The following is a 24,648-nucleotide window of genomic DNA, read 5'->3' as shown; positions in this document are numbered from 1 at the left end:
ATCTGCATAGCTCACCCCATCTCTTCCTTCAGGTCACTGGGTAATGCCAGCTCATCAAGAAGCGCTCCCTGACCCCCCTATATAAACTAGTACCGCCCCCCACCCCGAGTTGTACTCCCTAAACTTCTCGCCTTGTTTTACCTGTTTCCATTGTACACAAGGTATCTGACAGTATATATCTTCTTTGTCATTTGCTTTATTTTCAGTTTCCCTCATTAGAATATGAACTCCAAGTGGTAGCCATAGAAACGAACTGCTTAGATTTCTCTTTCAACTGTAGGGATTGCAATTAGCCAACATCATCCAAAAGCAGTGGGTCCTCGGGGGTCCACTGTAGCATTCGAGCTGAGGCCATACTCTTTGTGCCCTGCCTCAGCATATAAGGAATACTAGGGCTTGGCCATTTCTGCCCAATGAGGGACTTCTTCAATAGACAGTTATTTGTTCCAGAACTCCCTATCGTGTTTGCCGAGCTTTTGTCAGCTCTACTTCATAGTTTGAAGTTCTTCTTGTACAGCCCTCATTCCTCTTCTTTTTTCATAGATGTCAGATCAGTGGGCTTCCTGGGCAGCGCTCATGGTAAAGAACCCACCTGTCAATGAAAGAGATGTAGAGACACAGATTTGATCCTGGGATTGGGAAAATCCCCTGGAGAAGGGCATGGCAACCCACTCCAGTACTCTTGCCTGGAGAATCCCATGGACAGAGAAGCCTGGCAGGCTACAGTCCATGGGGGTCACACAGAGTCAGACACAACTGAAATGACTTAGCACACACACATGCACAGATCAGTATTATGGTCTTAAGTTTTTCTCAGAACCATTTTGATTTTCCCCCTTAAATTTCATAGGAGTTACTACCCTCCTCCTCCAAAACCCAACAACAACAACCACCACCCTCTTGCACTTTGAACTCAATTTCAGTATCACCTTTCTAGAGGATCTAAACTGGCAGTCGATAAGAGAGTCCTGAACACCTGGTAAGTGGGATTGGAATCTGAGGAGTGAATCGCTTGTCATCCCGAGTAGTATGTGAGACACAGTTCCTGTAAAAAGTGGTGCTAAAACTCACTGGTGGAGAGTAGGAAGGATATTCTAGTGGAAGGAATTACCCTGGGTAGGATAACGATGCATACTTTTGATAAATGTGAAGGATGAAACACATTGAAGGACAAAGAAATTGACTGGTTATTAATAAGTTGCAAAGATGTTGCAGTGAAAAAAGAATAATAAAAAATTCAAGCAGGTTACACATGACATAAAATGTAATGTGAAGGCAAGAACTTCTTATCTCCATCAGTGGGAGAGCAGAAAATTTTGGAAACCAAAATTAGCATGCAATACTTTGAGTTGTTGCACTTCAAAGACAGCAAAGGTCTTACTGAACTGCAAGCTTTGGTGCCATGTGGACCTTTGGAGTGCTCAGGGATCAACAGATAGGAAGAGGAGTCACTCTCCTTTGAGGAGCAGGAGGAAAATATATGGAATCAAGGTGAGCCTTTGGTACCTCTTGGCAACCCCTTATCTAATTTTGAGTGAGGAGGATGAGATTATCAGACTCAGACTCCTGGAAAGAGAGTTTGAGTTATGTCACTAGATAAACTTCCAAGGCTAGCAGAGATGATAGCTGAGGATGGGAGGAATTGATAATGGAGAGTAGAAAAGTAAGGAAAAGAGTAACAGTTGGAACCACAAGAACTGCAGTGATAGAAGTATCATTGGTTCTACTTATCTCTCTGTTCCAAATTTATGCTCAAAAAGAGATCAACTAGGGACTTCCCTGGTGATCCAGTGGCTAAGACTCTATGCATCCAATGCAGGGGTCCAATGCTCACATCAAGGGTTCAACTGCTGGTCAGGGAACTAGATCCCATACAATATAGTTTGGGATGCAAGCAATTAAGAGTTCACACGCTGTAACTGAGACCCAGCACAACCAAATAACTAATTATTTAAGAAAGACTGGGATGGGGAATACATGTAAATCCATGGCTAATTCATTTCAATGTATGACAAAAACTACTGTAATGATGTAAAGTAATTAGCCTCCAACTAATAAAAATAAATGGAAAGAAAAAAAAAAAGAAAAACTGGCATTCTGGAGGAGCCACCACCCAACACATGTAGGGAGAGGTGAATCCATGTGGCCCAGAGTGAACTGCGGTATCCACGGAGATGCACCGCTCAGATTCCCCTTCTGGACAGAACATATTCAGCTCTGAGGAGTGCAGTTAGCTGACCGTCTCCTTTTGCGCTGCATCTCCCACCGTATTGACCAAGACCTGTCACACGTGCATCACAGTCTAGTGCTCTCTCTGCCCAGTTCTGCTTCCTCACCTCTCTCCTTTCACCAGTGTCATACACACAGTCTGAAAGCTTTCTTCACAGTTGTGCTTCCTCTGTCCTTCGATTTCACAGGCATTACACCACACTTTTTACACCCTCACATACACACACATTAACCTCTTTCATCCTCAGACGGGCCTCAGCATCTCTCCTGAAGGGTCCAAACCAACTTATACCATGAGGACAGGATTTTATCTTTTTATCGATTCTCATCTGAATTCCCCAGTGCCTTCATTAGTATCTTTCAAGTTGTAGGCATTACATAAGTAGGATTTTGAAGGCTGTAATCTGAATTACACATGATAATTATCTCTCGTCTCATTAGACTGTGGACTTCTTCAAGACAACAACAACAACAACAACAACAATAATAATAAAATGTTGAGACTTCTTTGGTAGTCCAGTGGCTAAAACTCAACGCTTCCAATGGAGGGGCCTGCGTTCTATTCCTGTTCAGGAATTAGGTCCCACATGCTGCAACTAAGAGTTTGCACGACAGAACTGAAGATTCAGAATTATGCAACTAAAGATCCAGCATGCCATGATGAAGATGGAAGAGCTTGTGTGCTGCAACTAAGACACAATACAGCCAAATAAATAAATAACAAACTTACTAATACTCTGTGTGAAGTGCTCTGCATGTATTATTTCATTTAATACCACAACCTTATGCAGAAGATTCTCTCATTTTTCCATTTTCCAAATGTTTTAAAAATTATTGAGATCACAAATGCTTACCTCAACATCAAACAGAGGTCAGAGCCCAAGGGTTTGATTATCAACTTACAGTGCTTTACATTAACTCATGTTTCAATCTTTCTGATATCAGCACCTTGCAGAGTCCAACTGAATATTTCCTCAACAATTTTCAGAGTCTTTATGTAAAATATACACCTTTAATTTTATTTGCATTTTGTTTGAAAGCTTTATATCACTTTTTTCTTCAGTGAAGATCAGTGTATTGAGCTCACTAGATATTTTCATTAAATAACTTTTTTAAAGTAAAGATACCAAGGGTATCATTTAGATTTATTTCTGTCCTATATTATCTCTTCTAAATTTAAGTGATTTAGTTAAGCTTAAAAATGCTGGCTGTATCCGAACTAACAACTTTGAAGTGAAAGGCTCCCTAATCATTTTCCTGCTTCTTGACTCACCAACCATCCTTGGGCAGAGTTTTCTGGTTATCCTACCACTGTCTTTAACCTCTTTGTGGCTTCTTATGGCTATCATTTGAGGATTATGGAATCTCCATATTGGTTAGTATCATGAATGGAGAAAACCATCATCTTGGTGGAAGCCATTACTGTCATTATCTCTGTGGGTCCTGAAAGATGATGACCCTCCAGAGCACTCTCACAAGTGTTGGTCCATGCCACGATGAAATTCTAATTTTCGAAACAAGTTTCCCCTCATCCCATCCAAGTGGTAATTATATCAGACATTTTATCTGGGAAAGTTGTTTGTTACACACTTTTGCTCTTCTCTTCTTAGACTTCTTTTAATACATTTCCTCAGGATATCACATATTTTTCAGGTCAAAATTTGAGCCTATCCTGTTTCCCCCTTTTAGAGCCATGCTGGCTCACCCACATGCATTAACTTAGAGGATCTTTAAAAGTAAGTTGCCACACCCACCAACTGCTGCATCAATAGAACTATTCTCAAGTCTCCCTACATTTTTTTCACATAAAAGTACTGTCTCGTTTTATTTCTTTATCTCTGCAGGTTTCAAAATGTAGTCTCTGTATTACATACCTGGATTTATGATTATGTTCTGTGGATATGATGCTATTCTTCTCCATGGTCCTTTGAGGTGGCTCTTGGGACCACTGTCTCCAGATCCATTATCTTCAGTCAAAATTCACTAGGGAGAACACGAGAAATTTCTTTCAGTTCATTAAAAGGTATAGTTACAATATAGTAGACACATTGAAGACAGCAGAAATGATTGGATAGTATACTTACTGTTTTAAGATTCTAGAGAAGAAAAAATGGTCAAATGGTCTTTCAAGTTTATCTTTATTGTTCTGAGTTTATTATTAAATTAAATTTACTCTGACTTTATCTGCATTTTATAGTTAAAACAAGACTTGCAGGATTTGTTTTGTCCTAACACTAGCTCACCGGCTTCTGCGGCGACTCAGCGGTAAAGAATTCGTCTTCAATGCAGGAGCTGCAAGAGACACAGGTTCTGTCTCAGGGCTGGGAGGATCCCTTGGAGAAGGGGATGGCAACTCACTCCACTCTTGCCTGGAGAATCCCATGCAAAGAGGAACCCGGTGGGCCAGAGTCCATAGGGTCGCAAAGAGTCGGACATGATTGAAGCGACCTAACACGCAGGTTCGCAACACTAGCTCACAATCTGGTGACTCTGACCTTGTTTGGATATCAGGTTTGGAGCTGGCATGCTATGGAAACCAAAAACTGTTTTTGGGAAACAGCTCACAGGGAAACTATGAGCTGGTTCAGTGCTGCCCTCGGAATTAATATAGTAAACATCATTTAAAGAAATGCAATACAACCATTGTTATCCATTGTCAATTTGCTTTCTCTCATCTTAGTATAAACATCCCAAACAAAAACAATATGATAATAGCGCCTCCGGGGTTTAGCCTTTTTCAGAGTTCCACACTGGGTCTTTTCTCTTACTCATTTTGTTGTTATCTTCTTGCAATAGTTTATTCATTGAGCCTCAGATCTCATAATAATCTCCTTTACAAAAAGCCATGGCTCTATCCTAACTGTTGTTATAATACTAAGCTTAAAAAGGGGCCACTTGGAGATGACAGCCCACAGCTGCTGGCGGGCCGGCAGCGGGCTGGGCCGCACTGCGCATGCTCTCTTCCGGGAGCCCCTCTAGCCCTTGGTAAGGGCGGCGCTCTCGCCCACACACCCATGCTCCGGAGCGAAGAGCTTCTCGTCCGCCTGGGTGCGGGGCTCCCGCGGTGCAGGTAGGCAAGTGGCTGCGGGTTACGGAGGGAGTCGGGTAGAATGCCGGCCCACCTGGCTGGCTGTAGGTTGACCCGGATAGGTCTCCAGAGGCCTTCTTGGGGATTAAGGAGTTTCCAAAAAGGGCGGTCGGACCTACCTTGTCACCTGGCTCGCTCTGGCGCTGAGTGGCTGACTGCGCCAGCCCCACCGGTTTGCCCCTTAGTCTTGGCCTCAGTCTCTGGAGTGGCTTTGGGGTTGGTAGTGCTGGGGTTGAGGCAGGCCCGGAAGGCCTTTCCTTACAGTCCAACTCTCACATCCATACATGACTACTGGAAAAACCATAGCTTTAAGTAGACGGACTTTTGTTGGCAAGGAAATGTCTGCTTTTAGTATGCTGCCTAGGTTGGTCATAGCTTTTCTTCCAAGGAGCAAGCATCTTTTAATTTAATGGCTGCAGTCACCATCTGCTGAGCCCCAAAGAATTGATGCTTTCGAACTGTGGTGTTGGAGAAGGCTCTTGAGAGTCCCTTGGACTGCAAGGAAATACCAGTCTGTCCTAAAGGAGATCAGTCCTGAGTGTTTATTGGGAGGACTGTTTTTGAAGCTGAAACTCCATTCCTTTGGCCACCTGATGGGAAGAGCTGGCTCATTTGAAAAGACCCTGATCCTGGGAAAGAATGAAGGCAGAAGGAGAACGGGATGGCAGAGGGTGAGATGGTTGGATGGTATCACTGACTCAATGGACATGAGTTTAGGTAAACTCCAGGAGTTGGTGATGTACAGGGAGGCCTGGCATGCTGCAGTGCGTAGGGTTGCAGAGAGTCGGACATGACTGAGGACTGAACTGAACTGAACTGAACTGGAAGGCCTAGGCCTTCCATTAGCAGGGCCTGCCGGTGGGGCAGTAGGATTGGCAACATTTTGAGGGCCCCCATATGCACATGCTGGTTGGGGTGGGCAGCCGGAGCACGTGGTGGGACTTGTGGAAGTTGTCAGCCGGTCACGATGAGGAACCCCAAAGCCCCCCACGTCCTCAGCCAGGGGTCCGTGGTGCTGGGAGTGACAGACACTGAGAGGGTCTGAGTCGGATGGAGTGGCTGTAGTATTATCTCTTTGCTGTCTGTTCTACCCACAGGCATCTATTTCAGACCAAATACTTTTAGTATGTCTCTGGCCAGACCAAGACATTTTGTTGCATTGAAATAACCAGTTTTACTTCTCATCGTGAATACCCAGAGGGAGTCATTCTTGTGTCCAGTAGGATGTGGTTATGGTTAATATCTGACTAAAGCAGTGGTTTACTTGTATTATCTCAGTAAAATATTGGCCTGGAATGTTTCATTTCAGGGTTTTCTAAGGAGAGCAGGTTGATTTTGATGAATGTTGTAATCATTGTGGGATGAAGTTTTACATTTTACATCCTAAAATATGTCACGTTTAGGATTTTAATTTAAAGTTATGAAGAATTAAAGTTCATGGATTGCTAGTACAGTTCTGAAGAAAGCAACTGAGATTTTCTTTTTTCAGGTACAGTAATTACACTGGCCTTTGGAAGAGCGCAGGGCCTCTCTTTAGTCCTCCTCTTATTTCATACCCTAGGAGAAGTAATTTCTGGTGCAACGGTTCTAGGACATTTTATTGGATTACAGTCCCAGTGGGTAAAACTTGCACTAGGTGGATCTTCTGCTCATCTGGGTATCTTCTTATTTCTCTTCATTTGGTTATATGAAAGTTAAGAGAGTGCTGGAGTCCTCACATGTCAACCACTCTCTGAGCTCCCTCTCCTTCCTGACTCTCTGACTCTTTTTATCCCTCTGGTACTGGAGTAGAGGGACGGTGTACTTTAGACAGGCCTTGATAAACAGAGATGGGAAAAATACAAAGCTTGGTCTTGAACTTAGGACAACCATTCTCATTTGACCTGTAGAACACCTATTTCAGAATGACCTGTTGGCTAAAAGGTAGATTCTTAGACCATTCCTAGAATTATGGAATTAGAATAGCTGAGGGTAGTAGGCTGAGGGTACCCTATTCGGGATACTGTATATGCTAAATATTTTGATTCATGGTTTAAGTCTGGCTGTGTGTTAGAATTATTTGTGAATTGAAAAACTCTTGATAGTGGGAATAGTACAGAAAAACTAAATCAGCATTTAAGTTTAATTCCCCAAGTGAGTCTAGTGTGCAATTACAGTAGAAACTTATTAATTAGGAGAGTTATATTGCCTAAATAGTGAACTTTTACTTTGATTTTCCTTTCTTTCTAACCTTGTAGTATGTGGTTTAAACAAAGTTAGATTCCATAGAATCAAAGATGAAAGATGTGTTACTCTATTAGCCTGTGAAACTGTTTTATATAAATTATAAAAATAAAAACATGGTAATATTGAAGTTGGATAAATTTTATACCAAAAAATGGAATAGGTTTTTTTTTGAGTTTCTTCTAACTCTCTTTTTTTTTTCCATTTATTTTTATTAGTTGGAGGCTAATTTACATCATTGCAGTGGTTTTTGTCATACATTGAAATGAATTAACCATGGATTTACATGTATTCCCCATCCCAGTCCCCCCTCCCACCTCCCTCTCCACCCGATCCCTCTGGGTCTTCCCGGTGCACCAGGCCCGAGCACTTGTCTCATGTACCCAACCTGGGCTGGTGATCTGTTTCACCCTAGATAATATACATGTTTCAATGCTGTTCTCTTGAAACATCCCACCCTCGCCTTCTCCCAGAGTCCACAAGTCTGTTCTATACATCTGAGTCTCTTTTTCTGTTTTGCATATAGGGTTATCGTCACCATCTTTCTAAATTCCATATATATGTGTTAGTATACTGTAATGGTCTTTATCTTTCTGGCTTACTTCGCTCTGTATAATGGGCTCCAGTTTCATCCATCTCATTAGAACTGATTCAAATGAATTCTTTTTAATGGCTGAGTAATATTCCATGGTGTATATGTACCACAGCTTCCTCATCCATTCGTCTGCTGATGGGCATCTAGGTTGCTTCCATATCCTGGCTATTATAAACAGTGCTGCGATGAACATTGGGGTGCACGTGTCTCTTTCAGATCTGGTTTCCTCGGTGTGTATGCCCAGAAGTGGGATTGCTGGGTCATATGGCAGTTCTATTTCCAGCTTTTTAAAAAATCTCCACACTGTTTTCTATAGTGGCTGTACTAATTTGCATTCCCACCAACAGTGTAAAAGGGTTCCCTTTTCTCCACACCCTCTCCAGCATTTATTGCTTGTAGACTTTTGGATAGCAGCCATCCTGACTGGCATATAATGGTACCTCATTGTGGTTTTGATTTGCATTTCTCTGATAATGAGTGATGTTGAGCATCTTTTCATGTGTTTGTTAGCCATCTGTATGTCTTCCTTGGAGAAATGTCTGTTTAGTTCAAAAAATGACCCATTTTTTGATTGGGTCATTTATTTTTCTGGAGTTGAGCTGGAGGAGTTGCTTGTATATTTTTGAGATTAATCCTTTGTCTGTTGCTTTGTTTGCTATTATTTTCTCCCAATCTGAGGGCTGTTTTTTCACCTTGCTTATAGTTTCCTTTGTTATGCAAAAGCTTTTAAGTTTCATTAGGTCCCATTTGTTTATTTTTGCTTTTGTTTCTAAAATTCTGGGATGTGGGTCATAGAGGATCCTGCTGTGATTTATGTCAGAGAGTGTTTTGCCTATGTTCTCCTCTAGGAGTTTTATAGTTTCTGGTCTTACATTTAGATCTTTAATCCGTTTTGAGTTTATTTTTGTGTATGGTGTTAGAAAGTGTTCTAGTTTCATTCTTTTACAGGCGGTTGACCAGTTTTCCCAGCACCACTTGTTAAAGAGGTTGTCTTTTTTCCATTGTATATCCTTGCCTCCTTTGTCGAAGATAAGGTGACCATAGGTTCGTGGATTTATCTCTGGGCTTTCTATTCTGTTCCATTGATCTATATTTCTGTCTTTGTGCCAGTACCATACTGTCTTGATGACTGTGGCTTTGTAGTATAGTCTGAAGTCAGGCAGGTTGATTCCTCCAGTTCTATTCTTCTTTCTCAAGGTTACTACCCAAAGCAATCTATAGATTCAATGCAATCCCTATCAAACTACCAACGGTATTTTTCACAGAACTAGAACAAATAATTTCACAATTTGTATGGAAATACAAAAAACCTCGAATAGCCAAAGTAACCTTGAGAAAGAGGAATAGATTTTTAAATACCAAAGCTTGCTCCCTGAACTTTGAAAGACAGTGATTAAAGTATCACTTTCATTGAAAAGAAAAATCTTTTCCATCCATCTTATCTATATTGTGGAAATTCATATTGTGGCAAGTGATGGAACTCTGATGTGTACAGGTCTGATTACTGCTGCTGCTGCTAAGTCACTTCAGTCGTGTCTGACTCTGTGCAACCCTGTAGATGTCAGCCCACCAGGCTCCCCCATCCCTGGTATTCTCCAGGCAAGAACACTGGAGTGGGTTGCCATTTCCTTCTCCAATACATGAAAGTGAAAAGTGAAAGTGAAGTCGCTCAGTCGTGTCTGACTCTTAGCGACCCCAAGGACTGCAGCCTACCAGGCTCCTCCATCCATGGGATTTTCCAGCCAAGAGTACTGGGGTGGGGTGCCATTGCCTTCTCCCTGATTACTGCAGCTGATGTTGAATGTTTTCTTAGCACCCTTATGTTGTCAGGATATAGTCAATGCTGAGAATTGTGTTCTAAGTTTGGGTATAGGTGATCTCCTAAATGACTTCCTGAGGTTCTGAGATATGGTGCATCATTTCTTTTTTTTTAACTAGAGGATAATTACTTTACAATATTATGATGGTTTCCGCCATACATCATCATGAATTGGCTGTAGGTATACATATGTCTCACCCCTCTTGCACCCTCCTCCCACCTCTCTCCCCACTCCACCCCTCTAGGTTGTCACAGAGCACTAGCTTTGGGTTCCCTGTATGATACAGCAAACTCCCACTGGTTATCTGTTTTACGTATGGTAATGTATATGTTTCAGTGCTTTTCTCTCAAATCATTCCACCCTCTCCTTCCCCCACGGTGTCTAGAAATCTGTTATGTCTGTATCTCCATTGCTGCCCTGCAAGTAGGGTCATCAATACTATCTTTCTAGATTCCATATATGTATACACCTTAGTATACAATGTTGTCTTTCTTTTTCTGACTTACTTCACTCTGTGTAATAGGCTCTAGGTTCATCCATCTCATTAGAACTGACTCAAATGCATTTCTCTTTATAACTGAGTAATATTCCATTGGCTTCCCTGGTGGCTCAAATGGTAAAGAATCTGCCTGCAATGTAGGAGTCCTGGGTTCAATCCCTGGGTCAGAAAGAAATGGAGAAGGAAATATCTACCCACTCCAGCATTCTTGCCTGGAGAATTCCATGGACAGAGGAGCCTGGTGGGCCACAGTCCATGGGGTCGCAGTCAGTCAGTCATGACTGCACGATAAACACTTTCATTTCACTTTCACTTTTAATATTCCATTATTTATATGTACCAAAACTCCCTTATCCATTCATCTGTCGATGGACAGGTTGCTTCCATGTCCTCCTAGCTATTGTAAATAGTGCTGCAATGAACATTGGGGTACACTGTCTTTTTCAATTATGGTTTCCTCAGTGTACTGGTGCATTATTTCTTAATGGATTCTAACTTCAGTCATCCCTCACACATATATGCACATGCACACACATCCACACACAGTATGCTGTAGAATGAATTGATATATTTACTTATACAGTTACTGAATTGTCTTTTGTGAATTTTAAGTCTATGATAATAATTTCATTGAACCAGAGTATTCATTTCATTGAACCTGAGTATTCATTTCATTGATGTATTTTAGCTTTTTGGCTTTGAAAACAATAATGGTAATTTAGACAGTTTAGAGGGAAAATTGATAGTCATTTCTATAATATAGTTTTTTGAACAAGTGGCCAAAACCAAATCTGAAATTATAGCACATATATTTTCTTCATCACAGAGCTTAATTTCCTAAGGATGTTTTCTATAAATGGAAGGGGAAATGCACAAACATCATCACTTTTATCATCCTGCCTTTATTGATAAATAATGATAGTCATGAAAATGTTAATTTACTACTAATCTTTTTATTGCCACTGATCTATTAAATGCTTAAACAGGCTAGGATAGAAATCAATAGATAGGTATGGTTTTTATAATCAAAATGCTAAGCTTAATTAAAATTATATGGGCTGAAATAATGCTAAATGTGTCAGAATGATTTGCATAATACATAAAATATTTCAAATGCTATTAAAAATTTAGTAACTCTGGGAAAGGTCTTCATATCATAATTTTAAGTAATTGTTTTAGTGGATCACACATACTGAGCATGCCTTTAAAAATGTCTTGGTTACATTTATCTTCAGTATATAACCTAATGAAATTCTTATCCTGCACTTTGATGAAATTTAATGTTGATTCTATTATTTTTAAAGCTTGGAAAGCATCTCTATGTGGTGAGCAATGAAGTGTAGGAACAGTGGTTTTAGTAAATAGACTAAAAAATATGAAAACCACATAACCGAAGTAGTTACATAATACTAAATAAACTTTCTGAAACGTATTTTTTCAGGCTATATTCAGTCCCCAAAGCACAGAATCAGCAGTTTTCTCATGGATTATTTTTTGATGGTTTAATATCCTGGTCCTTACGTGACTGAAATTATAGTTGGAGTTTGTTGAAATTGACATTTCTGTGAAAGTCCTTTCCTTTTTTAGTCAATGAATATTGTTTTTGATTAATATGATGGACTTTAACCTATTTGCATGTTAGGGAGGTTATTATTATTGATGTTGAAAAATCAAAATAATTGCGTTTTTAGACACATAGGAGAAAATTAATTAGTATTTTTTGACAGTAATATTGTTTCCCATAAAACATGAAATCAATGTTATTATAACATTACTCATTTAGGCAGTGTTAGATATTGTCATAACAATAATGAGGTGCTCTTTGTAGAGAATGAAAGTATGGATATCAATGGAAAAGGGAGGTTGGGAAGAATTGAGAGGTTGGGATTGACACTTATGTACTGTTGATACTATGTTTAAAGTAGATAATTAATGAGAACCGTACTCTTGCCTGGAAAATCCTGGAGGAGCCTGGTGGGCTACAGTCCATGGGGTCACAAAGAGTCAGACACGACTGAGAGACTTCACTTTCACTTTTCACTTTACTGTATAGCACAAGGAACTCTAGTCAGTGCTCTGTGGTGACCTAACTGGGGAGGAAGTCCAAACAGAAGGGATGTGTGTGTATCTGATTCACTTTTCTGTACAGCAGAAACTAACTACTATATAGCACAGGGAACTCTACTCAGCATTCTGTACTAACCTATGTGGGGAAAGAATCTGAAAAGGAATGAATATATGTATAACCGAAGCATCTAGCTGTACACCTAAAACTGATGCAACATCGTCAATCAGCTATACTCCAATATAAAATAAAAACTAAATTTTAAAAATGAGATTCTTTCTAGCGTTTAATTATTTGGTGGGGGCCATTCTTGATAGGCTACAATGATTAGTCCTTTTTCTAAGGAGTATAATAGATTTCTAAGCAGTGCATTTTTTTATCTGAAGGTTTAGGTTGCTTAACTAAAATCACACTATAAAGTTAAAATATGGTTTTATTTTATGGTTTAACTTGTGCTCATTTATGCTACTTGAATCTTTGACTGGCAATTTGTAAGGAGTAAACAACTAAACCATTTTTTCCCTTCAAGTATTCATATTTGAGCATAACTGCTTACTTGTACAAATTGGTATAATTTTCAGTATTACATTGGCCTTTTCAAGCATATTTGTTTTGTATAAAGACTGACTTGTCAGTTTTACTCTCAATATTTTGGGGGGGGGTCATATCTACCTCTTTATCTTCATTCTTCTCTTTAGTTGAGGTATAGAAATTAAATCACCTCTCAGTGGAATAAATACTATAACCAATCTAGTAAGACTTCCCAGAATTTTCCAACAAAAAAATTTTTTTTTTTTGTAGATTCTTTTGGATTTTATTTTATTTTTTTGCTTTTTTCCTGTAAGCTGGAAAGAGGAGCTATCTGAAATTGAACTGAACCTACACTGACCACAACAACTCCAGAGAAATTCCTAGATATATATATATTTTTTTAATATAAAAAAAATTTTTTTTCTTTCCTTTTTTTTAAAATTTTTCTCTTTTATTTTCTTTTAAAATTCCCTCTTACTCCCCCATTACTCAACTTTCATTTTCATATATTTTTACGATTTTTTTAATTAGGGGAAAAATTTTTTTTTCTTTTTTTTCTTTTTCTTGTTTTTCTCTCCTATTTCCTTTTAAAGTCCTCTAATACTCCTCTATTATTCCTTAATTTTCATTTTCGTTTCACTATAACATTGCCAAAAAAAAAAAAAAAAGAGAGAGAGAGAAACCCTATTTTTAAACCAAACTTCATATACATTTCTAAATTTTTTGTGTGTTTTTGTTTTCAAATATTGTATTTCAAAGAGTCTAACCTCTACACTAGACTTTTAATCTTTGTTTTTCAGTATATGATATAAATTTTGGACATTTAAGAATCCAATATTCAGTTCCCATTTCTATTCAGGAGTGTGGTGATTACTCTCCCACTTTTGACTCTTTGTTTTCTACCTCAGAACACCTCTATTTCCTCCTTTCCCCTTCTCTTCCCAATCCAATTCTGTGAATCTTTGTGGGTGTCTAGGCTACGGAGAACACTTTGGGAACATATAACTGTGTAGATCTGTCTCTCTCCTCTTGAGTCCCCTTTTTCTCCTCCTGCTCACCTCTATCTCCTTCCTCCCTCTCCTATTCTTCATGTAACTCTGTGAACCTCTCTGGTTGTCTCTCACGGTGGAGAATCTTTTCACCATTAACCTAGAAGTTTTATTATCAGTGCTGTATAGTTGGAGAAGTCTTGAGACTATTGGGAGAATAAAACTGAAATCCAGAGGCAGGAGACTTAAGCCCAAAACCTGAGAAAACCAGAAAACTCCTGACTACATGGAACATTAAGGAATAAGAGACCATCCAAAAGCCTCCATACCTACACCAAAACCAACCACCACCCAAGAGCCAATAAGCTCCAGTACAAGACATACCACGCAAATTCTTTAGCAACGCAGGAACATAGACCTGAGTGTCAACATACAGGCTGTCCAAAGTCACACCTAACACATAGACCCATCGCAAAACTCATTACTGGACACTCCATTGCACTCCAGAGCGAAGAAATCCAATTCCACGCACCAGAACGCTGACACAAGCTTCCCTAACCAGGAAACCTTGACAAACAAATCTCCAACCCCACCCACTGGGTGAAACCTCCACAATAAAAAGGAACCACAGACCACAAGAATACAGAAAGCCCACTCCAGACATAGCAATCTAAACAAGATGAAAAGGCAGAGAAATACCCAACAGCTAAAGGAACATGAAAAAAGCCCACCAAGTCAAACAAAAGAGGAGGAAATAGGGAATCTACCTGAAAAAGAATTTAGAATAATGATAATAAAAATGATCCAAAATCTTGAAAACAAAATGGAGTTACAAATAAATAGCCTGGAGACAAAGATTGAGAAGATGCAAGAAATGTTTAACAAGGACCTAGAAGAAATTAAAAAAAGTTAATTAAAAATTAATAATGAAATAAATGAGATCAAAAACACTCTGGAGGGAACCATGAGTAGAATAACAGAGACAGAAGATAGGATAAGTGAGTTAGAAGATAAAATGGTGGAAATAAATGAAGCAGAGAGGAAAAAAGAAAAAAGAATCAAAAGAAATGAGGACAACCTCAGGGACCTCTGGGACAACGTGAAACGCCCCAACATTCGAATCATAGGAGTCCCAGAAGTAGAAGACAAAAAGAAAGGCCATGAGAAGTTACTCGAGGAGATAATAGCTGAAAACTTCCCTAAAATGGGGAAGGAAATAGCCACCCAAGTTCAAGAAACCCAGAGAGTCCCAAACAGGATAAACCCAAGGCAAAACACCCCAAGACACATATTAATCAAATTAACAAAAATCAAACACAAAGAACAAATATTAAAAGCAGCAAGGGAGAAACAACAAATAACATACAAAGGGATTCCCATAAGGATAACAGCTGATCTATCAATAGAAACCCTGCAGGCCAGAAGGGAATGGCAGGACATACTTAAAGTAATGAAAGAGAATAACCTACAACCTAGATTACTCTACCCAGCAAGGATCTCATTCAGATATGAAGGAGAACTCAAAAGCTTTACAGACAAGCAAAAGCTGAGAGAATTCAGCACCACCAAACCAGCTCTTCAACAAATACTAAAGGATCTTCTCTAGACAGGAAACACAGAAAGGTGGTATAAACGTGAACCCCAAATAACAAAATAAATGGCAACGGGACCATACCTACCAATAATTACCTTAAATGTAAATGGGTTGAATGCCCCAACCAAAAGACAAAGGCCAGCTGAATGGATACAAAAGCAAGACCCCTATATATGCTGTCTACAAGAGACCCACCTCAAAACAAGGGACACATACAGACTAAAAGTGAAGGGCTGGAAAAAAATATTCCACGCAAACGGAGACCAAAAGAAAGCAGGAGTCGCAATACTCATATCAGATAAAATAGACTTTCAAATAAAGGGTGTGAAAAGAGACAAAGATGGACACTGCATAATGATCAAAGGATCAATCCAAGAAGAAGATATAACAATTATAAATATATATGCACCCAACATAGGAGCACCGCAATATGTAAGGCAAACGCTAACGAGTATGAAAGAGGAAATTAATAGTAACACAATAATAGTAGGAGACTTTAATACCCCACTCACAACTATGGATAGATCAACTAAACAGAAAATGAACAAGGAAACACAAACTTTAAAGGACACAATGGACCAGCTAGACCTAATTGACATCTATAGGACGTTTCACCCCAAAACAATCAATTTCACCTTTTTCTCAAGTGCACACGGAACCTTCTCCAGAATAGATCACATCCTGGGCCATAAATCTAGTCTTGGTAAATCCAACAAAAATTTTGGATCTTAGTAAGTAAATCATATTTCACTACCATCCGGAATTTCCAGTTTAAGCACTACATCTGTCTCTTGAAAATTGAAATTGCTTTCAATTCTTAATTTTATTTAAAATTTTAATCATTGTTTTCAGGATTTTTATATTACTTGCTCTCTCCTTGTCTTTGCTAGTTGTATGCTCTAGAGTATATAAAATCAATGTAATGCAAGCCATATTTATTCTATAACAGTTTGAGGCCAAACACGAGATAAAAATCACATAGTGATTTAAACAGGGAAAGTTTAATATAAAGAATTGTCAAGCTAAGAAAGGAGAGTAAATATGAAGGTATAAAGAGAACTTTAAAAGGTACCCTAGAGCGGAGTGAGGGTACTCAAGAAAGGATAACCTTGGAAGGGGGGCCCTATTCCAAGAGTGAGTTTTGGAGTCCTTTGAAGCTGTGTGGTTTCAGCCCACTGGATGGCCAAGAAGTTCCCTGGGTTGCCTGAGTCAGAGATGGTCCAGTGTTCCTGAGCAGCAAGAAACAATCCTTGGAAGTGTGATGGAGCCACGGTTGGTGGGCAGATAGTCAGAAAGGGTTGAGGCACTCTTACAGTTGTGAGACCGGAAACATGCAGTGACTCTATCCGGAAGGAGGGGCTTCCTCCCATGGTTCAGCGGGAAAGAATCCTTCTGCAGATTCCCCTGCAGAATCCTCCTGCAGGGGAAGATCCCCTGGAGGAGAGCAGGGGCAACCCACTCCAGTATTCTTACTTGGAGAATCCCAAGGACAGAGAGGCCTGGTGGGCTGAGTCCATAGGGTCGCAAAGAGTCAGACACAGCTGAAGCGACTTAGCACCCACGCAGGCATGCACTATCTGAAGGGAAGATGATTGCTGGGCTGGGGGTGGGGCTGTGAGTTTGTTCAGGGACTGTACTCTGAATATCTGGCTAGAGCAAAGTGCCACCAGACGTCCTCAAACATCCACCTTGCTGATGACAGTTCATGGACTTTAGCCCTCCAGGCTCCTCTGTCCCTGGGTTCTCCAGGCAAGAATATTGGAGTGGGTTGCCATTTCCTTCTCCAGAGGATGTTGCCGACCCAGGGATGGAAACTGGGTCTTCTGCAACCCCCTACTATTCAGCGAGAGCAAGATGAAAGCCAAAATCTCAGCAGTCAGAATCAAGATGCAGAGTTTCCTTCATCCTGCAGTGTCCAACACCCTCAACTTAAAAGTATGTGGACAAGAAAGACAAAATGCTCTGAGTCCAGTCCAGTATCACAGAGCAAGTACTGAGAGTGAATTCGGAGCTCAGAAGCATTAAGCTGATAACTAACACCTAGCCACATATAGAAAGAAAGGTGAAATTAGTTTAAATAATGTATTGAATGTGATATATCAAAATATTACCATTTTAACAGTTAATATAAAAATTAATGAACTTTTATATTACTTTAGTGCTAAGTATTCAAAATCCAATTTATATTTTGCACTGACAAGACATCTCACTTTGGGCACTAAATTTTCATTGAATGAATTTGATTCATATCTTTCATAAAATCTACAGTTGAAAAAGAATTCATATAAGCAAATTGTTCCAGATATACTTACATTTTCAAAAAAGCTTGAGAACCCCAAATCATTTTCCTTTAACATTCACATTTGTGAAACTCATCTGTTTTAGAGAGATTGATATGAACACACATGAGTCTCAAACCCATGTCTAAGTTAAGTTCACTAATTGTTGTGTTAACTCAGTATTATCAATATTGAATTGAAGAGTATTACAAAATTGAAAATTATCTCTAAATTTATCACTATCAACAAAATGTTCTTCAAATTTTCTTATAGATATGCAGCCAATTTACATAATACTGTCAATTTACATAATACTGTCAATGTTTTCTGCATTTAGAAAACTGTATAAAAGCACTGTTAGTGATTGAATTATTCAGTTTCGATTTTAAAATATTCTCATACTTGTCTCATTAGAGCATGAATAAAGTTTTCCTTTCCTTGGTAATTCAACTCTGATTCATCCATATACAGTGTGATATGAATTATAATTTGATAGGCAAGAAACCCACTAGACTTTTAAAGATACTGCACTAACTTGAATTTAAGGAACAGAGTCATTTTGAAATGAAAGGAGTTCTCTGGGTCTTCAGCCTTCCTAATGAAAGGAGTTCTCTGGGTCTAGCCTTCCACAGTGGAGAAGGCAATGGCAGCCCACTCCAATACACTTGCCTGGAAAATCCCATGGACGGAGAAGCCTGGTAGGCTGCAGTCCATGGGGTTGCGAAGAGTCGGACACGACCGAGTGACTTCACTTTCACTTTTCACTTTCACGCATTGGAGAAGGAAATGGCAAGCCACTCCAGTGTTCTTGCCTGGAGAGTCCCGGGGACGGTGGAGCCTGGTGGGCTGATGTCTATGGGGTCGCACAGTGTCGGACACGACTGAAGCAACTTAGCAGCAGCAGCAGCAGCCGCCTTGCATAGACATGAATCAGACAGAAAGTTCTTCAACTCTAAACACAAGCCAGAAGGCAGAGCCAATGGTCATGGTAAATCACTCTCAGTCAACTGGTCTCACTTTTATCAAGGAGTTGGAAATATGCTATTAACTGTATTTTAGAATTGTAATAGATCTGGGACTTCCATGAGCTTTTCTTTCCCCTTTCTCCCTTTCTTTCCTCAGTTTTTTTTTTATTGTGATGCAATGCACATAATGTAAAAACTACCATCTTAACCATTTAAAATATACAGTCCCATGATATGTTCCCGTTACTGTGCACCCATCATCAATATCTCCAGAAGTCTTTCCATCTTGCAGAACTAAAGCTCTATACCTGTTAAACAATAATTCCTTATTCCATTCTGCTGGCAAGCTCATGGTAACTACTATTATACTTTGTGTCTATATGATTTTGACTACTCAAATTACTTCATATAAGTGGAATTGTATAGCATTTATCTTTTGTGACTGGCTTATTTCACTTCAGTTGATGTTCTCAAGGTCCACCCATATTTTAGCATATATAAGAATTTTCTTCCCATATAGGAAAAACTGAATAATATTCCATTGTATGTATATACCACATTTTTTTTACTCATTGGTCTACCAATGAATACTTGGGTTGTTTCCATGTTTAAGCTACTGTGCATAATGCTGCTATGAACATGCATGTATGGATATCTTGTCAATTTCTTGCTTTCAGTTCTTTTGAGTACATGCAGAGAAGTGGAATTGCTGGATCAAAGGGTAATTAAAATTTTTATTTTTTGAGGAACCACCATATGGTTTTCTGCACCTATACTATTTAATATTCCCACCAACTGTGTATAAGGGTTCCAATTTTTATACATCCTTGACAATACTTGTTACCTTCTGTATTTATGATAATAATCATCCTAACACATGTGAAGTGATAGCTCATTGTAGTTTTGATTTGTATTTTCGTAATGATTAGTGATGTTCAGTACGTTTAGTGGGCTCACTCACCATTTGTATATCTTTAGTGAAATGTCTGTTGAACTCCTTTGTCTATTTTCAAATTGACTTTTTTGTGTGTTTGAATTTTAGGGGTTCTCTGTATATATTTTGGGTGTTAATAAATTATCAGATATGTAATTTTCAAATATTTTATCCCATTCTGTGAATTTCATTTTTAATCTGCTGATAGTTTCTTTTGATGTGCACTATTTTAAAATTTTCACAAAGTCCAGTTGGTGCATTTCTTTTTTGTTGTCTGTGCCTTCGGTGTCAAATCCAAAAAATCTTGGCCTAATCTAATACCATGAAGCCTGCCTTGTGTTTTCTAAGAGTTTTGTAGGTCCGGGGCATGCAATAATGGGCAGAAATACTACAAAAATGACCACCCACCTCTTTGCATCTCTTAGATTAGAAGCAGTAATCGGTGATCAGAGCACAGATTTTTGCTCAATATTTGCAGGAAAAGGTTCTTTTTTTACCTACTGTGGTTCCTGTGAACTGTGTCCAAGCTGCTTCTGGAAAGCATGGCTGTTGGCTGTGGAGCTCAGGAGTAGGATTGGGTAAGCGTGGGTAGCTGCTATTATGCTAAGAGTGGAAACCAATCAAAATTAACTACAATCTACCCTCCAGCCCTTCTCCTAGGAGTTACAAACCCTCACTAGACTCTGGAGTTTCAGAATAGTTATGTCAGGCAGATTCTACTAGTGCAATTTTTGCCTAATAAGGAGACAGATTTCTTGTGCTTCCTACCTACCATCTTTTCTAAGTTAATATGACTTCTGATCAATCTCTTGAAGTGGTCATTTGGACTTAGGTCTGCACTTAAAATATGTTTTAAAGCATCCATTAACTTGAGCTAGAGAGGTGAATAAATCATGGAAGATTAGCAGGTACTTGTGATTCCCTATTAAAAACAATTATTCTAATACAACTAGTTTTATGTACAATGATCTAATAGTTTTATTTGCCCAATATGACATTTTATCAATAGCTAGTTGTCTATATCAATCTCTAGAATGGAATCTGTAAGATCTACTTATGTTTAATTTTATAATTGACAGTAATTGGATGACATTTTGTTTCATGAAGAGAGCCAAGTCAAATGTAACTAGTCAGTTTATGACAAATCATTGACATTGGTCTGTGCAAAGTTTCTCTGTTTATTTATGAAAATTATTCCATTTTATCTGCAATTTCCCTCTTGTATCTTCAACGTTATGGACAGCCTTAGAGCATGTTTGAGCTGTATCCCTCTGTTTGTAATTATTCTTGTAAAAACTATATTGTTGTGTGGTTTGTTGGTTTACATAAGTTATGCTGCTGCGGCTGCTAAATCACTTCAGTCATGTCCGACTCTGTGCGACCCCATAGACAGCAGCCCACCAGGCTCCTCCGTCCCTGGGATTCTCCAGGCAAGAATACTAGAGTGGGTTGCCATTTCCTTCTCCAATGCATGCATACATGCTAAGTCGCTATAGTCGTGTCTGACTCTGTGCAACGCCATAGATGGCAGCCCACCAGGCTCCTCTGTCCACAGGATTCTCTAGGGAAGAATACTGGAGTGGGTTGCCATGTCCTTCTCCACATAAGTTATATTGTCATATAAATCTAATTTCAGTTCAGTTCAGTCGCCCAGCTGTGTCTGACTCTTTGCAACCCCATGAACTGCAGCATGCCAGGCCTCTCTGTCCATCACCAACTCCTGGAGTCTGCCCAAACCCATGTCCATTGATGCTATCCAACCATCTCATCCTCTGTCATCCCCTTTTCTTCATGCTCTCAATCTTTCTCAGCATCAGAATCTTTTCAAATGAGTCAACTCTTCCCATCAGGTGGCCAAAGTATTGGAATTTCAGCTTCAACATCAGTCTTTCCAATGAACACCCAGGACTGATATCTTTTAGGATAGATTGGTTGGATCTCCTTGCAGTCCAAAGGACTCTCAAGAGTCTTCTACAACACCATAGTTCAAAAGCACCAATTCTTTGGCACTCAGCTTTCTTTATTGTCCAACTCTCACATCCATACATGCCAGTGGAAAAGCAATAGCTTTGACTAACTGGACCTTTGTTGACAAAGTAATGTCTCTGCTTTTTAATATGCTGTCTAGATTGGTCATAACTTTCCTTCCAAGGAGTAAGCGTCTTTTAATTTTATGGCTGCAATCACCATCTGCAGTGATTTTGGACCCCCAAAAGATAAAGTCAGCCACTGTTTCCACTGTTTCCCCATCTTTTTGTCATGAAGTGATGGTACTGGATACCATGATCTTAGTTTTCTGAATGTTAAGCTTTAAGCCAGCTTTTTCACTCTCATCTTTCACTTTCGTCAAGAGGCTCTTTAGTTCTTCTTCATTTTCTGCCACAAGGGTGGTGTCATCTGCATATCTGAGGTTATTGATATTTCTCCCAGCAATCTTGATTCCAGCTTGTGCTTCCTTCAGTCCAGCGTTTCTCATGATGTACTCTGCATATATGTTAAATAAGCACGGTGACAATATACAGCCTTGATATACTCCTTTTCCTATTTGGAACCAGTCTGTTGTTCCATGTCCAATTCTAACTGTTGCTTCCTGACCTGCATACAGGTTTCTCAAGAGGCAGGTCAGGTGGTCTGGTATTCCCATTTCTTGAAGAATTTTCCACAGTTTATTGTGATCCACATAGTCAAAAGCTTTGGCATAGTCAATAAAGCAGAAATAGATGTTTTTCTGGAACTCTCTTGCTTTTTCAGTGGCCAGCGGATGTTGGCAATTTGATCTCTGGTTCCTCTGTCTTTTGCAAAACCAGCTTGAACATCTGGAAGTTCATGGTTCACATATTGCTGAAGTTTGGCTTGGAGAATTTTGAGGATTACTTTACTAGCGTGTGAGATGAGTGCAATTGTGCAGTAGTTTGAGCATTCTTTGGCATTGCCTTTCTTTGGGATTGGAAACTGACCTTTTCAGTCTTGTGGCCACTGCTGAGTTTTCCAAATTTGCTGGCATATTGAGTGCAGCACTTTTACAGCATCATCTTTCAGGATTTGAAATAGCTCAACTGGAATTCCATCACCTTCACTAGCTTTGTACATAGTGATGCTTCCTAAGGCCCACTTGACTTCACATTCCAGGATGTCTGGCTCTAAGTGAGTGTGACTTATCACACCATCATGATTATCCGGGTTGTGAAGATTTTTTTTTGTATAGTTCTTCTGTGTATTCTTACTACCTCTTCTTAATATCTTCTGCTTCTGTTAGGTCCATACCATTTCTGTCCTTTATTGAGCCCATCTTTGCATACATAATTTAGTTTCTTTTTTTTTTCTATTCAACATTTTAAAAAAGATCATTGCTACTCTTTTTATATCTATTCAGAATTTTCCTGTTGCCACGCAGTAGTTTATAGTATGCATTTACACACTTTATCCTCTTTCCCAGTGGTGAGCTAACAGATCTCCTATTTATCACAAATGTTCCTCATGCTATTACCCTTATGGACTGGGACATAGATTTTATTCAGCATAAAACAGCACTGTTAATGCTACATTTGAGATAGTCTTCATTCATGTATGTAACTTTAAAGACTCATATCCTATGTTTCTCCCTGGGAATTTAAATTAAAGGCCAGAGGAAGAAACCTTTTAATCCCAAATTAAGGGGCCACTGATTTTCCCACAGACTTATTAATGAAGTGAATCAAACCATTATAGTGTGGTCTAAATTCTTTGTGAATATTGAGTATTGTTTAAATAGTCATTAAAAAATACTTATGGAAAGAAAAATCCTCCCATGAAAGTATATGAAAATTGTTGCTGTCATTATAAAGTCATTTGAAAGGAACATTTTTTTTTCTTGCTACCATAGAATCTTACTTTAAAGAATAATTTTAAGTACTGTGAACAGACTGACGTTTTCTTTCTTATAGTCTTGAATCTTGGTATCATTGCCAATTCATCTGGACCAAGTTGAATTTATGATCCATAAATAAAACCATCCATCAGATTTTCATACTAGAGGGTAACATAAATAAGGACCACTGGTCACTATTATGTACTCTATGGTCTTCCCTAGTACATCAATTGGTAAAGAATCTGCCTGCAATGCAGGAGACCCTGACTCGATTCCTTGGTTGGGAAGATCGGCTGGAGAAGGAATAGGTTACCCACTCCAGTATTCTTGGGCTTCCTTGGTGGCTCAGCTGGTAAAGAACCCACCTGCCGTGTGGGAGACCTGGGCTTGATCTTAACTAGCAAGAGTTAGCAAGACCTGGGCTTGCTAATTCATCTGGACTGAGTTGAATTTATGATCCATAAATAACCACCATCAGATTTTCATACTAGAGGCTAAGATAAAAAACAACCACTAGTCAACATTATGTATTCTAGTTATAGACTTATTAAAATTTGAATTTCTAATGGAAAATAAATTTCTTCCTGTGAACATAATTGAGCGAGTGAGTGAAAGTCACTCAGTTGTGTCCGACTCTTTGCTACCCCATAGACTGTACAGTGCATGGAATTCTCCAGGCCAGAATACTGGAGTGGGTAGCCTTTCCTTTCTCCAGGGCATCTTCCCAACCCAGGGATCAAACCCAGATCTCCCGCACTGCAGACAGATTCTTTACCAGTTGAGCCACAAGGGAAGCTCATGAACATGATTAAGCATATTGAATTTCACTGCTTTTTTACTTTTCTTCTTTTAGAAATTTGGAAAGTAATTTAAAAAAAAATAAAGTTCAAGATTACGGATTTATTTCCAGCCAGGAGCTCACAGGTTATTTGACCTTTATCCTATTGAGAGGTAAGATCTGTTCCCCACCTCTGTGACTTGTTGGATTAA

General features: G+C 39.2%; 1 long non-coding RNA gene across 1 annotated transcript; it reads right to left on the bottom strand.

Annotated features, from left to right (window-relative positions):
* Positions 1-206: 206 nt before the first annotated feature.
* Positions 207-4,577, bottom strand: LOC110142314 (uncharacterized). The gene is made up of 3 exons (XR_002315283.2): positions 4,314-4,577; positions 4,104-4,212; positions 207-592 (listed from the first exon to the last, which is right to left on the bottom strand). It is a non-coding gene; the product is annotated as an uncharacterized lncRNA (long non-coding RNA).
* Between the last annotated feature and the right edge of the window lie 20,071 nt (positions 4,578-24,648).

The sequence above is a fragment of the Odocoileus virginianus genome, chromosome 1, assembly GCF_023699985.2.
Source record: "Odocoileus virginianus isolate 20LAN1187 ecotype Illinois chromosome 1, Ovbor_1.2, whole genome shotgun sequence".
Lineage (NCBI taxonomy): Eukaryota > Metazoa > Chordata > Mammalia > Artiodactyla > Cervidae > Odocoileus > Odocoileus virginianus.
This window is presented reverse-complemented; position numbering and strand designations above follow the sequence as displayed.